At 33.6% G+C, this 16476-nt stretch overlaps 1 protein-coding gene across 1 annotated transcript in view; it reads right to left on the bottom strand.

The window, feature by feature from the left end:
* Positions 1-11328, bottom strand: part of LOC117115805 (fibroblast growth factor 13-like) — a 27280-nt gene extending 15952 nt beyond the window's left edge. The window contains exon 1 of the mRNA XM_033259746.1: positions 11077-11328. The gene's annotated coding sequence lies outside the window, so the exon portion shown is untranslated. The remainder of the gene's footprint in view (positions 1-11076) is intronic.
* Between the last annotated feature and the right edge of the window lie 5148 nt (positions 11329-16476).

Here is a 16476-nt window from a genome sequence, read left to right as displayed (position 1 = left end):
CCACCTATTTTTTAGTCACGAAATTTCGATTGCAGTCGAAAATGGGAATTCTCGGTTTGAGGTCAATTTCGACTACAGTCGAAGACGGTATCTAGAGGGTTAAAATTAGGTCAAAGCCTAATTTTTGCTGAAAAATCTGCATAGAAACCTTATTTTTGCGGAGGATAATATATTCCCCGTGCAGGCGTTACTATACAGCTGCAGTACCGTACCTCGACACACATCATATCTTTTATTACGTTTGTTATTATTTATTATTATTATTATTGTATACTTATATAGCGCATATCAAACTTCTCTATGCGCTGAACATTATTACCCCGGATCACTGGATCAAGCACATGTATGGAACACACACTCAGGCCCCATAGGGGAATTCCATAATGTTGCAGCTGTATTCAGCGCAGGCTGTGTTTGAACCTACCAGGTACCCACTTTTACTCCTGGGTGGAGAGAGACAACCGTAGATAAAGTGCCTTGCCCAAGGACACTAGCGACTTGCACAGCGAGAGTTTTGAAACCCCGACCTCGAGGTTGGGAGTCCAAACCACAACCGATGCGCCAACCACTTCTACTGCCCTATTTACACTAGACACTATTCAACACGACATGATACAGATGCGCGCAGTGCTGAAGAATACAAACTACGCGATGATTTGTCGTGTCGTAATCATGTAAATGGGATTTACTTTGGTAAGTTGTCTAGCGGTGGTAGTTCACAAAAATACTAAAATATTCCAGAACTACAAGAAGCAGTAATTATGTCGGGGTTATTTATAATTATTATATAGCTCTTGAAGGCAATGCTTTTAGACCACAGCTTTGCTAACCAAAATTTGCACAAAAAAATCAGCAGACAAAAAGTTTAGGTTACACTGCACCTATCAGTGGTTATCAATTAATTTTGTTCAATCCAAATTCTATTCAATTTCAATTGAATTTATAGACGCCCCAGAAGCTATCAAACACTGAATGTACTGTATAGCGCCCCACTGAACCTACATCAATTACGATTACTCCTCGGAAAGCTTAGGCGCCAGAATGTTGTTAAAAACAGTATTACTGTACAGTAATTCAATTGTTAAGTCATCTTTTACTTTATTTTCTTGCCATTGAACAAGCAGAAATTTCTTGATTATAGTGCCTCATATTTTTCTAATAATGCCTGCTACATTGCTATTAGTGTCAGATAAGTTTACTATTAGTGCCCACACATCCTTTTCATAGTGCAATGTTTACAATCAGTAATTAGCAAGTATTTGTATAGCAAAAACTACCAGCATCTGTAGGCATGTATGGTAAAAATACTGGAGTACTGTACCATGAGTCTGTAGTACGGCAGTAGGATAGGTTCATTGCTAAAAATCCTAGGAATACCCAATCCTAGGCTTGACGTTGCTACCAAGCTACTTGGTTGGTAACTGGTTTAAGCTATTTACTGCAGTGTGCAGTTTTCAGGCACTGATCAGTGATTGGAAAAAATTGTCTGTAGAATTGGCTGGTGCATTAAAGATTGCCTTCAGGCAAGTTTTTATTTTACTAATGATTCCTGCAACTCACAGATTTCTCTTAATTAGTGCCCTGGGCACTAATTGTATTAATTTTTAACATTTAGTAGTCCTTGATTTGAATCTCTAATTTCTTATCCTTGTGATTACTTAAAAACAGCATAACCATTAGAAAATGGGATTGGTATTTGCTCAGCGTAGTATACCATTGAAGTTCTAAAACTTGGGCAAGTCTAGTTTTAACGAACATAAATTTAGGTGCTTGTTTTCTTGCAGCACAGCAGGAGATGAAACAGTGTAATGATTCATGATCAATAATTGTTCTGTATTTAGGTCAAGATGTCAGCTGATTTATTAATTTGTAAATTCTAATGGGACCTGACCTGAGGTTGAAAACCTGTACAGCTATAGTAGAAATGAAAGCAAAGTTTTGATGCATAGGTAATCTCCTTCATGGAGTAACATCCTGTTAGACTCTAAAGCATGTCTAGCTCATGGAGATTTAAGCAAGGCTAATATAGATTACTATTCTAATTTTTTATTGAATGGCATAAAGTCAATACCAGTACATTAGGTCAATTTAAAAGGTTCATAAAAATGGATGTTGGGTGCCCCACATATAATCTGGCCTTTTTCGATGCTAAAGATAATATTACCCCATGTCAAAAATACTTGCTCCTGATTAGGCCAAATTAAAAAAATTAATAGTTTCTTGTCCCCTCACGCATCCATTTTCTCTACCACACCAATTTTTTTTAAATTTATTTTTTTCCCTTTATTTTACGAAATGTACAAAAATCTGGCTAACAGTAAAATTCCTCGTAGTTGGGGATACATATAGTCATGTCTAGTGCTTCTTTTATTTGCATTTAATGTGTCTACTTGATAAAACTTAAAAGTGAGAGAGTATAGTAGTGACTGTTTCCCATTGACCATCTTGGATATGCCATTTCGTAGTGTAGAAAAAAAGTGCCCTTATTCTCCTTTTTTTCAAAATATTGGGACAAGAAACTACCTTTTCTTTTTACTTTGCCCACATTCTCCTTCTTTCAAAATATTAGGACGAGAAACTTTTTTTTTTTTTGACTTGGCCTTAATAATGAGCCCTAACCCTGGAGTAAAATGCAATAGAGACCTAAGCCTACTGTAGTAAAAATTGAAAAACTCAACTAAATATTTTATAGTTGAATTAAATTCTAATTTGGTAATAACCTAATGAGTGATAACCTAATTTGAACTTTTTAATGAGCAATTAAATATTTTAATTAAATTTTGAGGTTAGTTTTACTGCCCATTATATACTTATCCAGATATAGTATTTATAAAGTATTTTTGTTATTTTTCTTTTGTGTTTTTAATGAAAATAGTTGTAAAGTATGTTCCTACCAGCTCTAATTAGGAAGTATCTTGTAGTGTAGAGTTTATGCATTAATTTAGTGGAGCAGGATGTATCAGTTGATGGATGGTTAGCATAAGTGATCTAGGGCAAGTGCTTAAGCACTAAAGTTGTATAGGGTAAGTATTGTAGTCTAGGACTAGTGGTCTTGGGTAAGTTGTCTAGTGTTTCAGATTACAGATTTGTACAGTTTCTTCCTAACATCACCTTTTTTTAAAATTTCCCACTAGTCTAATGCTACTGTAGTGGTCTAGTTTTCAGATTACAGATTTATACAATTTCTTCCCGACATCAGTTTTTTTTTTAATTTTCCACTGGACATCATCCTGGCATTTATGAGTTTATGATGAGAATTAGAAAATATTGTACCTCTGACCAAACATTGTATGTTCAGTCTTGCAGACAAAAGTCCAATCTTCTAGTGTAATAATAAATAATAATGTTCGACTTACTGTATAGAGCACATATTATGAAGACCTATGCGCTTAACATAAACATAAAAAACGTACCAATTCCCATCACTGCTCTCTTTGTATTTCTGCTGGAGGACTGACACAAGTTTCAATAAAGCGCATCGTCTTTCCGATGAGACGTTTAAGCCGTTGGTCCCATGTGCAAAATGACCCATGTGCACGTTAAAGAACACAGTACACTCTGCGGAAAAGAGTAGGGGATTGTCTTCCGGTGTACGGTACTGCCCAATCACCACCAGAAGGACCCCACTGGAAATAAGTCTCTGGACTTTTGTGGGTCATCCTGGTATGTATCACACCGAAGAAATCCAGTCCAATCCAATTAAATTTCCGTTACTTTGTCCTTTGACCTTTTCTTCCCAAAATTTAATGATATCTTACATTATTTAGTACCATTTCAGTAAATTTTATGATGATCCATTCATTTTTTCGTATAATCTTCCTAACGACAGAAAGACACACATCCAGCGGTAAATACAGTAGGCCTACATTACCTCTACAGTAGTGGAGGTACAGTAATCCCAGCATTTTTATACAAAAATTATTCAAATATTTATATTAGACAATATGCAGTATCCTCTTACATACAGTACTTGGTGATGAAGGGAGGAGGAAGAGCAAAAACACTGCAATAAAAAAAAAGCTCAAATATTTACGGTTGATCAAGTTTTAAAGAAGATTTCTTTTAGTACACTGTTGACTTTATCTTTTTATTTAAAAGTTCATATCATGGTGATGAATACAACCAATTTTGAAATTGAATTGAATTAAATTTGTTGAATAAAGGAAGCAAAGTTGAATGATTGGTAAATTTATTAGTTTTTGATTACAGTACTGTACATGAATCAGGGTCTAATACTCAACACACACGTATGATTTCCGTGAGAAACTTAATGCTATTTTTTCTATCCATTTACGTATTACTAATTAGTAGGTAAATCTTGATGAGTAAGCAGACAGCTCTATTATAATATTAAGTTGAACTTTGTGTCAGTCACTATATTTAGTTGCATCCTATCTTACTTTCATAACTATGTTTGTTACTACTCCAATGCTCATTTTTTATTGTTTATTCAAACAGTATTTTGTGAGGGTGGTTCATCCAGCTGGATTTATTCGATTGGGACCCTCAATAATTACAATAATAACTTAATAATGACAATAGTAATAGTTTTATATAGCACCGTATCCATCAAATAAGATGCTCAGAGCGTTTGATATGTGGACTAGGAACACGTTCAATGACTTTTTTTGTCCCGAAGGGTCCTTTCGTGTCTGTGCTACCCGGTAACCCGGTACCAGCAATTCCGGTCGTCCACCACAGGGGCTGTCTGTTTCAGTACACCGTGGTATCTCCCTTCGCTGCACTTAAGCCTCTAAAAATTTTATAAGCGCCGCAGTGCTTTTAAAATAAATTATGGTAGTCCTTAACCGAGAAGACTTGTTCTACCACTAGAACCATAGGCGAGTGGGCCATTTGAACCAGCGCCGATATTATGGCTAGGTTGCGGTGCCCCTGCTAACTGCTAGACCATTCAGCTCATACAAACATGACAATAACAAGGGTCAGACTAAACTAATTACCTAAACTGGAATAAATTTCCTAAAATTTAAAAAAGTAGAAATGCTCACATCCAATATTATAAATAAATTAGTATGAGAGAGATTTCCATTTCATAATTACCTTTAAAAGTAAATTTAGATTAAAAAACTAAATTTATTTTTATAATTAATTCAGTCTTCCATGGTTTTTTTTTTGTATAGAAATTATTATTCAGGTGCAGATTATAGTGGTCCTTATGGAGAACTTGTTGAATGTAAAACAAAATTGTCTGATTCCCATAAACCTTGATAACCTTCAAACTTTCACACCTTCTACATTCTAGGTTTGTAGACTTGTTTGTCTAGTTCGAACTGCCTACAGTACCTTAATTCCACTGATAAAACAAATTCAAAGAATTATATATGAATCTGTTAATGCATTGCTGAGGTTAGAGTGAGGAATTTTGAAATGGGCTGTTGTTGACCTAGCTCTTGTTTCTTGTGAATTTCATGAGATAGCTTTACTCGATCAGAATGTCAACCAATTTCCTGTCGACAGCTCAACTTTGTTAATTTCTAGTTTGGTTCAAATTATCATTAATTTGCAGGGCCCTCAGCGAGGCACGCAATACTTGCTACTTTGCTGCTGCCTAGTAATATAGTACATGCACTTGCTACTTTGCCTAGATCAGTATTATATTAGTACAGTACACACATGTAGCATGTACTGTAGTGATGCCACATCTGGATTGTACAGTAGCACTTTAAAAAAAAATTTCCAGACTATTTTAAATTTTATTTGATTAAAACATGTGACATACCTAAATATCGAAAGGTCCACCGATTTATCTCAGATAAGATAGTATAATACACACGCCATCGTGTCGGCATTCAATATTTCAACATTAATTATGTCGTCATCTAAATATAGTCATGATGAAATAACATCATGACATTATATGGGCATATCTTGACTAATGGATATAAAATATTTAGACAAAGCTTAAAACAAAATTTGTTGGTCTTATGTAAAAGGAACTAGGCTGGTGATTAAGATGAGCACCTGACTATGATCCAAGGTTCGAATCCTGAGGAACCAATAAAATTTTTCTCAAAATAACTCCACCACCAAAACCTCAACTGGGACTTTAAATGATGAGTTTTTTTTGTTTAGCAAAACTTCATTTTTGAATATTGCTTTTAAATATTTGGGGAGGGTGGGAAAAATTACTGTAAGTTAAATTTTTTTGCATAAAGTTCTACCAAAAAAGCATCCAGGTGGATTTGAAGATAAAAATAAAATGTTAATAATGAAAAATATAGAAATTCTTTAAAGTTAAAAGGTAATTGTCACTTATGCCTTGCTCTAGGTCACATTGTCTTGTCATCTATAGTAATGTAATATAACAATAACAGAACTTTTTGGTTTAATAATTGAACTAATTGATAAATGCCTTATATAATTTACTTAGTTCCCAGGGAAAAAAAATATGAGATATTGTGGTAGTAGGCAGGATAATAATAAATAATAAAAAATAAATTTTTACATTTTTCATGGCAGCAATACACTAACTAGTCAAAAATATTATTTTATTTTTGTATGAAATATTCCTTATTGGCAGGTGGTTATCAAAACAAAGTTTAAAATCTCACTTTTTGAGCATTGAGTTTTCTTTAAATTTCTGAATGGAAAGCTCGTTATTGGATAAAAATGAAATATTTTTCATAAAAGTGTGCTTTACCTTGAAGCGAGTCATACATAGTTAAGGAAAGGAATAAAAGAGAGATAAGAAGCAAATTATATCCGCTATTAGTAAAAAGAGGAACTATATTTCAACAGATAATGGTCATATTCCCTTTACAAGTTAATTTTTCATCAACAATTTTATTAGGAATTAAGGACGATCTTTGTACATGTGTAGTTGACAGGATTGCTGATAGTTTAGTGTCTCATTGATTTTCTAGCTTCATCTTAATTTTATAATTATGTACTGTAGCAATCAAGATGTGGTTGGTAGTTAGGTTTTCATACTAGCAAACTTGACTAAGAAAATCCTGTTTGCAATGAAGTACTGAATGAGTAACACTGCTACACAATTGCATGAATAATAATTATGGAATTTTATTTTAAGATTTAAATATAGCCAAAATTAATTGTGCTTGAGCCATATTTTTTTTCTTTAATACTGTACAAGCAAAACTATATTACAACTAAAATATATATTTAAAATTTTTTTTTTTTATTTGTGTCTGCCATACAGGCAATATGGACAGGTCAAACAAACTTTTAATTTGCAGGTCATTCCATGCCGAATCAAAAATGATACCATGAAAAACCAGGAATTTATTGAAAAAGGCAGGACAAGATATGATCTGCCACTGATGGTGCTCTTGCTTCCATTTGGAATTTTTCAGAAATAAGTCTAAGCTTACTGTACCAGTGGAAAATAATTCCACAGCATTTGACTAGCAAAAGAAAAACAAAATAATCACTTGTACAAGCATGTACAACTTTAAGATACATTATGATCTTAAATGTTAATAACTGTACTTTTCCAATGCCAGTTCTCATTTAATTTAATTCCATATATTTAAAATAAATTATGAATATTTATTTTCTCACTTGAGTAGTTTCCGTGCATGGTTGGTTTTCTGATGATGTCATCATTTAGAAGTATGTCACGTAGAAAGTTCTTTCAAGATAGTTATCAGTTAATAATTGGTGAACTTCTAATGTCCCGATTTAAAAAAAAAGTGTAATGGAAAGTGGTGCCAGTATACTTGGCAGACATCCTTTACTGCTTGTTGCCTTTCTATTTGTCTGGGGTCATTTTTACCCAATTCATATTAAGACTGATATTTGCATTCTTTGGGGAATGGTTAAAATCTGGGGTGTAGTAGGGTGAGTAAATGAATATTTTGGCCTACATGGTGGCAGCAGAGAGGATAATTTATGAACATCTCCAAATAATAACAATAATATTAAATAATATTGACATTTTGTAAGGCACATGTATGTATCCATCTCAGAGAGCTACATATGGTGCCATTCTTCTTGCACAGGGAAGCCTTTTTTTGCATTTCATATTTCGTTTTATATTTTTAATTTTTATATAAGCAATTACAAAAATTTCCAGGGGACATCCATCCATGACCAACCTCTGTCTCGTGTCCCCGAATCTTAACCTAGGTGGCTTGAACAAAATAAAACCATGGTTTCCAATAAATAAGATTTAGACAATAACAAATATATTTTTTATGTATTAGAGACTACAAGTTTCTTCCCTTCATTGTTGAGTGTCTCAATTGCATAGAAAAATAAAGAATTATGAATGGAAATGGATTTAAATTGCAACTACAGCAGCTTTAAAATCAAATTCACAGGTTTATTGATGTTGATTTGACCAGTTTTTCTTTTAGCTGTAAGCTGTACAGTAATTTCTATATTTTTATTCTCCTCATGGCAGCAAATCAAATTCAAGCCTTTGCTAGAATTATGTAAAATTAGTATGTGAAGGCCAAATTACTTGTGAATATTTTATCATGTCACAGCTAGTTGACTAGTTTCCTGAGCAGTTTTTGGCAAATCTTTTTTCTCTAACTGACATGATGTGCTTTTTTGACACTATTTTTTGCAATTTATACCCGATAAGTTATTTAAAAGCAATAAGTTGTGCAGAGGCTAATTATCTTCATTGATGCCTGATTGTCGTGCTACGATGAACCTGAACCCTGGTCAACTTCACTAATAATAACAGTACTGATAATATTTGATACACACGCCTGATGTAAATATAAAGTTAATTTGTTGTGATACGTAATTGCTACTTAAGAAATAAGACTCCATTTCAAATTTAAATATAGTATACAGAACTAAATTGTTAAATTTATCCTAATTTGATTTACTCAATGTCAATAAATAATTTCACCATGAAAAGAATTACTTAATATAAAGATTTTAATAATAAAAATACTCCGAGTGTGACCACTGATCCCAGGTCTTGCATTATAAACCATTTAGAGATTAATTCAGTGCAATAGGAAAGATCTAATTCTTAATCATTCAACTTTTGTGAATGTATTTAGGCATGTGACATGCCTAAATATGGTCATGATGACATCCATCATGACCATATATAGGCACACCATGGGCGGATTGCTATAAGCGGTCTTCAGACGGTCTTAACGGTTAGGCGGCTTTAATCGTGATGTCACTACGCGTCTATGATTATAGACCATTATGCCCTGTCTAACCAGTTAGCCGTCTTAAATTTTAAAGCTTACTTGGAGGCAGCTTAAAACGGTCTTAAATCATTTTCATCATGGCATTCTGCTGATTAATTTAACAGTGCAATGGCAAGACCTAGGCCTAGATCGTCAAAGTTGGAGAATAAAACGACAAATGCTCTGCACACTTCTCAGCATCTGTAAAAATAGGTTTGCGGCGTTTATTTACGTTTATTTCGATACATTTGCGTGCGTCAAGCACGCATGATGTAGCCCTCAATCTTACGTTACTTACAAGGGAGTGCTTGTTTGCATTTCATTACTCAAAGCAGTCTTAGGGAAGACTTTTATAGCAATGGTCTTAGAGGAATGACTTTAGTAAGACCCTAGCTAAGTGATAAAGCCGGCTTTATTCGAGGAGTTAAGACTACCAGTTAAGACCGTTTTATAGCAATCCGCCCATCACTATGATGGGCATACAACAATTTTTTGTCAGATAAGATTAGTAGTGCGAACATGACTTGCTGTTTACAGTATATTCGAAGTGTACCAATTGAAAACGTTAATTCATATATTTATTTAAATTGAATATGATAAGAAGTTTAAGGGATACATTTATTTAATGTTCATTCAGGTTAACAATATGGTTCACATTTTCAAAGTTGCCATTAAATTTAAGTACAAAAGCATTGAAGGTTTTAATAGCAGCTTTATCCCACATGGCTTTCATAGAGTTTCTAAAATACATAATACTCAAATTCAATTACTAAAACAAAGGTTGACTTGTTCTGAAAAGCAGAGGAAACCAAGAAACGCTTAAACAATTGAGAGTGTCTGTTATTTACAACTGATATACGATTAACATTCAACTATACGTAATTTGATTAACCTTTGACCCCTCTGAGTATTATTAAATTTTCCATGAGTTACTCCAGTTGGGATTGCTAGACACGCTTACAGCCGTGTTAAATCATCCGACAATGGATACCACAGGCGGTACAGTACAAGGACTGTGGTGGGTAACACGGTCCCATATGCTTTAGTGCACTAGGGATTTAAACCACATTGGCTGCTTACAGTAAAATTTATAATTATGCATCGTTTTACCACAAAACACTTCTAGCCCCATCTAAAAATTGTTAAATATTACTTGACAAGTAAAAAGTGTGTTATGTTACTTGTTTGTTTAACTTTTACAGCCAGTAAATAACTCAGCATTGTCTGCACATAGTGGCATTCCAGATGGATAGGGCCGGTAGCATGCTTCCTACAAAAAAAAAAAAAAAAAACCCCAAAACTAGAACTACTCCTGGCATTGGCCGAGCATATTTATATATTATACCCAAAGGCCAGTTGGTGTTCAAGGGCTCAGTTGAGGCCTGGTTGCTACTGCAGCTATGTATTTTAATAACTTAGCGTATCATTTAGGATATCCCGGTGTACTGCTCCAGACTGCCCCTGTCGTACACAGATAAAAGGTTTCACCGAGTATTGGCAAAGGCATGAATTGACCCTTTGACCCGTTAGGACAAAATAATGCTATTGGACAGTACAGTCCATGCATTGAGCACTATGGCATGATGTCTAACAGTTGCTTTACAAACTATTGTACTATTATTTATTACACAAAATCAAAATATTATAATAATTATTATTATCTGGGATGTTAATGTTGATTGGAAAAATCTTCCATAACCCAGGTTGTGACCTTATAATAGGAACAAGCAAGATGAACAAAAAATAAAGATAAACAAATGACATTCGTTTTGAGGATTAAATACAATATTTACTCTTCTGTGTATTGTACAGTATATTAGTGATATTTTGTTTAATATTTCAACAATAACATTAGATTATTTACACATCAATTAAAATGATTAATTTCAGAGAATGCAGACGATTCCAAGCTTGAATTATTCAAAGTACTTACCCCTTTATCACTGGAGTCTCAACCGCTGTCTTTGCATTTAATTAATGTTAACATGCTGTGTAGTGTGCAAGGAAGCAGGCCTATTATTCCAGTAGTAACTCACTCAATAAATGTATAGGAATTGAGGTTGTTTAACAGCAAAAAAAACAAACCTAATTTTGCTGTAAACATTGATGTTAAGAGGAAGATTTAGATTCCACGAGTTAACTTTAGCCTCCGGCAACTTAAAGGAACACTGGTGAAGAACAGCTAAGCTGAAAGTGCAGTGATTAGTAATGCAAGTGTTAACTGTCAATTAAGTCAGCGATGGTCTACCAATTGTTTGCTAACAATTAAAACTAATCCTAAATAGCAACAATACAAATGAAATGTCCATCTTGATTAAACCCTGTGTACAGAAAAATCTCTAATTGATGCATTACCATCTTGATTGCCACCTTCTTTGTCACCTAACAATTGTTCTTAGTTCATTACCTCGTCTTGCATTTGTTTGTTTTTTTCATTTCCTCATTTAAAATCCATGTAATTACCATAAGAATTCTTATGTGAACATTGAGTGTTTGTAAATTCTGTCAACACTGTCACATTTTTGTGACAAATAAATGTGATATGCCCATATTTGGGTGTACTATGATATCATCATGCCCATATATGGACATATCACATGCATTTGTCACATAACATTTGATGCAAGTAGTGTGGCCCAAGCTTTAGGTATGTGCAATAAAATTTACATACACTCATCTTGAAAATTATGTGGGTTGTTGACCCATATTTATGTATATTCTGTTTTTCGCTCTGTTTTACCTGGTTTAGCCCCAATAAAAAAAAACAAATTTTATCACCTGCATTGCTTATTTATATTATTGAAAAAAAAGGGGTTTTTTTTTTAATTAAAAAAAAAAAATTTTTTTTTGTAAATAGTAGATATTGTTTGTATTATCTGAATCATGTACTTTACTTTGAATATCAGTGCACCAGCAAACAATCCAAGGGTGTATTTGGGTTTAGCAAAATAAAAAAATAAAAATAACAAGCTTTCCTTCTTCATCACTTTCCAGCCTAGATGGGGTAATAAACTAATAATTATTTTTATGGGGCCTTATGAGAAATTCACTGATATTTTTATGCCCATAAGCAGGATAATTCTCCCTTTTTTTCTTTTTATTAATTTATTGTTTTTATGTTAGGTTAGCTTTCCAAATTTGAGCTTGGAGTTTCTTGTCAAGTCATTTTCATCCTATTAAAACTTACATTTATCTATTGTATGTATTAGTTTATTTTATTATCTCTGTTGGCCTATACCATCCATAAATTAGGCCTAATTTGGAATACCTTTAATTATTTACAAAAACAGTATTAGTTTGATTTGTGTGTGAAAATAAAGATTACTCAGTGGTTACAGAATGCTTGAAGAGTGAACACAAAACACTTAAAAATAATCTGAATTTTTTTTATATTTTTTTTATGTGCCTTGCTTTGCTCGTTATAATTTATTACACTTACAAAGATAGTTATATGCATCTTCTTTTATTGATGATATATAGGCCTATTTGAAAACAAAAAAGAAACAAATTAATTTCTGTTTGAAATACATTTTGAAATAAAAGTGTTTAAAAAAAGAAAATATAAAACTTATTCTATATTTTAGAACACTAAAGAACTCTAAATCTATAGAATCGTAATGTAGCAAACCTAACCCTAACCCTAACCAAAGCTGAAATTACATTTTTAATGTTAGAAAAGTACAATTTCATTTTGGTTTGTGTGAAGCGAGCAAACCACAGAATATCGTACCAAGGATTCCAAGTTTCCCAGCAGTTGCAGGAGTCTCCCATAAATCGGTACGGTCTTCTGTGCTCTCGATTTTCCAAACTTGTTATCAATAGTTGATTTTGATTAGCTAGTAATCGGCTTATGTTTGATAAATCTGAATAAAGTGACTTTAAATAAAATCATATAATTAGTATTGGCTTTTTACTGTGTATTTGCCCAATCAATTCATGCTTTTACAAATGCGCCAAGAAGCTTACCCAACAAAAGACACAAAACACTTGATAAAGTAATTACGCTTGAATGTGTGATTAGCGTGCAATTGCTCGTGGGTATTTAAGATTAGAATAGAGCAACGAACAGACTAAGCGTCTCTAAACTCTAAACTTTCTGTAACGCCTACAACAGGCTTGCTATATTGTTCATGTATTAATTTTAACACATAATTTCAGGTTCATAAACTTTGAAAAATACCTTTAAAGAAAATGGGAAGACTGTGGCATGTAAAATGAGGTGCCTATTTTAGGTTTCCAACAATAATCAAAACAATAAAATACAGTGGCAGATCCAGAAATTTAAAATAGGGGGCCCAGGAACGGAGGGTTTAAAAAAATTAATGATTATGGCACCTCTAGGACCAGAAATGGGAGTCTCTAAATTTAATTGTAATTTTCCTTTTTTCTTGATTTTTGTTTATGATTTTGAAAAATGTAAGGGTGGAGGGGCCGGGGACGGTTTGCATCCCAACCCTTGAGTCCAACACTGCTATGTATGTATATTGTGCAATATAAATGTAAACTTATTATTTATAGAGCAAACATCAAGCAGGAGATTTGTTGCTGGCTTGAGGCAGTTCCAGATGCTGCTGATTTCTGGTAAAATGTTGTGACTTGCGGAAGACTTGGTACACTACACAGGATTCCTATTTTGCCTGTTAATAGTGTATAAATTAATATTTCACTTGTATAACAAAAACCTAATACAAGTGGAAAGTACCAAAGAGGCAGAAGTTCATATACAGTCCCCAGAACTAAAATACACACAGTCATTTGTTTTTAAATCGTTCTTTATTGAAACAATCTGTTTACACAGATAAAATATAACCTAGGTTTACAGCATGAAAAGAGTAGGCCTAATGCATGCAGGGAAAAGAACTTGAATCAAATATTAACCTTAATAATAGTTGGTCTCATGCTTACTGTGTAATGGTACAGTAGAACTGAGTCAAGTTGAAAGCTACTGGATTCACCATAGTTTCTTTACCTTTACCTGTAATTATACAATACAATTGAAGATCACTGTACTCTGCAATATTGGTGCACCCTGCTGATAACCCTCATTTATTCACTGTTCCCCTGAATGTTAATCATTCCAGATAATTCAAAGATATTTCCTGCTGGCTTTTGTTTTACCAACACAATTCAAATCCCATACTACTTGTCATAAACATTTAAAGTTAGTACGTTGATGCGTGCTATAGGCTAGATCATTGGATAACATTTTAATAGTGTTCCATGGTGTTGGAGTCAACCCACTGCTGGGACTGGCTCTAGTTGTTAGCTTTAATACTCTGTATGTTTCTAAATTGGTAATTTCCCTTGGTAACTTAGGCCAGCAAGTTTAATAACTGCTGATCTTTGAAACACAGGTAGTTCATGATAAAACAGGATATTACACCCAAATATCCGATGAATTTTTGCAAAGGCTACATACAAATTTAGTACGCCAAGGGAGATGAGCATTAGTAATCTTGCCGAAAGTACTATAGATGCATTACAGCTCTGGTTCTTAATGAAAAATATCGACACCATACTCTATGCTATCGTAGAACCTAATATTGCATTGCTGTCATATACATCCCTCAATACCCAATTAACTGCCTCAGTAATGGTGCAAGCTGTATAAATAAATATACACAAGGTTGAAGAAGTTTGAAGCTACTGTATCTGTCTACTGCCAAATCCATTTGTAATTGAAATTTGAACCAGTTTTGATCTATATTTTATTTCATTTCATTTATTTATTTTCCAGATTGTTAACAAATAACACAAACCTAGCACTATTCTGGCGGATTGTCAAAAAGCAAACAAATTCACTATGTAAAGACTCTCCAACTACTGTAGTACTAGAACGGAAAACAAACAGGGTTAATTAAAATAAAAAGCAGACAAAGCAGAGAAAAAAGCACAATCACCAAAAAGAAATAAATCAGAAACAGAAGAAGGGATCTCATCCCACATCCGTGGGAATGAGATAAAAACGGAGTTTAAAAAAGCATTCATACAGGCCTTAGCATGTCTAAAAACAATTTTCTCAGTTCTACGGGCAACAGGAACAGGCAACAGAGCATCATCAATGAGAAAATCTGACCATAGGCACTTGGCAACGAATTTTACACGAATATATTTTTAGTCTATTGAAAATTGTGTGTAGTTGTAAGTGGAGCAACCTTTCTTGTAGGGTAGTTTTGATTGTTCACAAGTCAATAATAATTAGATATTCTATCATCACAATTGAATCATTGTGGTCATTTAGTAATCATCTGATCACATTTGCAATTGTAAACCAGTTAGGCAGGCTGAGGCATGTTTGAACTGTTTTAAATTATTCAGTGTTACCTACTGTAGCTAGCTGTATAGCAGTATTAAACAAGACCTCTATGTTTTTCACATAACCCAGTTCAAACCCTACATTGGTACCAACCTAAAGTTGGGCTCTGGAAGAAAAACATTTTTTGATATGTTGTAGAACTGATTTTTCTAAGACAAAAAAAGTTGTTTGACGAAAAACTGGGGAACGGTAAATGAGATACAGATTTTGAACATTTAAAAACTGGTTGAAAGGGGGCATAACCACACTTTTTAACACCTTTTCCTTCAGTTATTAAATATTAAAAAATCTGTATCTCATTCACAGTCAATATTTTTTTCGCCTCCAAAATCTAACTGTAAACTCCTGGGTAAAGAACACAACATAGTTAAATTTAAAAGTTTTTCCAAATTGCGAAAGCTACTAAAAATTATAGGTGCATTGCTTCTGGATAGATAAAGATTATGATAATCATAACTGATTTTGCAATGTTTATATTATAATAATAATGATATAGAAATTCAAGTGATATGTTTGTCAGAAGAAAGATTCTACAGTACTTGCATTGTTTTGCTAAGATTAGTGGATAAGGATAGGCTTCTGAGTAGATAGGGTTACTGAGCAATTCTGACCAGATATAGTAAGTACAACTTTGACAAGAGATATACAACTTTGACCAAAATAGGGGCAACTTAACCAGATGGACAACTGTTTACCAGGTAAAGACAAGTGTAACCAAACAGGCTGTGATCAGATAAATACAACTTGATCAGATAAGCTAGGTTCACATGGGATTATAGCCAGATGAAGTAGCTGATCTACTTGCCAAGTTAATTGGATTAAATCCACTAATCACGTTCGATGTTAGAGCGAGATATTTTGACTACCAGAAATTCGGAAAACACATCATTAGACAGGAAGTACAATCGCATGGTGGGTAATTACTGTTGATTTTCGCACGACTAGTTTATGCTAGATCGAGACTATAGGCGTAAGCTAGGCCTAGGTCTCGGCGGTTGATTAGACTGGCCGAGGAGT

This window comes from Anneissia japonica, unplaced genomic scaffold (assembly GCF_011630105.1).
Source record: "Anneissia japonica isolate Jap-2015-1 unplaced genomic scaffold, ASM1163010v1 scaffold287611_len363355_cov233, whole genome shotgun sequence".
In the NCBI taxonomy this organism is placed as follows: domain Eukaryota; kingdom Metazoa; phylum Echinodermata; class Crinoidea; order Comatulida; family Comatulidae; genus Anneissia; species Anneissia japonica.
This window is presented reverse-complemented; position numbering and strand designations above follow the sequence as displayed.